The 999-nt window shown below is 45.6% G+C and overlaps 1 long non-coding RNA gene across 1 annotated transcript; it reads left to right on the top strand.

Annotated features, from left to right (window-relative positions):
* Positions 1 to 319: 319 nt before the first annotated feature.
* Positions 320 to 743, top strand: LOC146555186 (uncharacterized). The gene is made up of 2 exons (XR_014889113.1): positions 320 to 487; positions 571 to 743. It is a non-coding gene; the product is annotated as an uncharacterized LOC146555186 (long non-coding RNA).
* The last annotated feature ends 256 nt before the right edge of the window (positions 744 to 999 follow it).

Here is a 999-nt window from a genome sequence, read left to right as displayed (position 1 = left end):
TGGTTTGTATTGTTAAATGGTAATTATGAGACGGTACATTTCAGGTCATTTTAAAGAGAAACGGTGAAAGTAATGTAACCAGTAGTATAATGAATTACTTTCTCCTGGGAGTAATTAAGTAACATACTGTTGTCAGGGTCCTGGGACTGAGCGGCCCAGGGTCCCTGAGCAGTTATGTATTATATTATTATTATTATTATTATTATTATTATTATTATTATTATTATTATTATTATTATTATTATTATTATTGTTGTTGTGTATTTTGGCGTTGCTCCCCCTTCCCTGTGCTTGTGTATATGTGTGTGTGTGTGTGGGTGGCTGAGCACTTGTTTATAGGCGGCGTCAGGCCTGGAGGGTGTGGCCCTGCAAGGGGACTGGCCACACCCGAAGCCACACACCTGCTGCTGATCAGGCCTCGTCGGGGGAGCTACTTAAGAGAGTCTTGGAGCTCCCACCGACGCGGGATCATTGCATGAGACTCCACGTTAGTCGTCCTGTTACCGAGTTAGTGTGTGTATGCCCGCAAGTTGTATGTGTCCTGACGGCTGTGTCTTTTGTTTCCCGCAGGAGGAGCGTGGAAGACACGGGAGCAGCGAGCACCGGGGGGTGCTGACACGGGAGCGGAGAGCACAGAAACACGGACTATTCACGGGGAGACACGACACGGGAGTCTGGGAGAACACGGGGATTTATTGCTACGTTGTTTTTCACTTTGTAAATAAACACTGCCTATACATAGAGCACCGCGCCTGGGTCCTCCTTCCCCACATCCCCACGGTCTGCCAGCCAGACTGTGACAACTGTATTACTTATAAGAAAAGTTTTCTGTGTAATATGTGTAATGCCTTAATTATTTTGAGTAATGACCCCAACAATGATCACAACAAAGAGGGCAAATACCTCCAACATGCACAAACATGTGACCACACAGCATGTAATTAATTTGCTAGAATGTTTCATCTGCTGCTTTGTGGTGGTGACTCTCAAAGTGGAGCG

Source organism: Mchenga conophoros, linkage group LG17 (genome assembly GCF_057382185.1).
Source record: "Mchenga conophoros isolate Kocher_MC1m ecotype Shallow Benthic linkage group LG17, M_conophoros_male_GT1.1, whole genome shotgun sequence".
Taxonomy (NCBI): Eukaryota; Metazoa; Chordata; class Actinopteri; order Cichliformes; family Cichlidae; genus Mchenga; species Mchenga conophoros.
The sequence above is the reverse complement of the archived record's forward strand: the minus strand, read 5'-3'. Positions and strand labels throughout refer to the sequence as shown.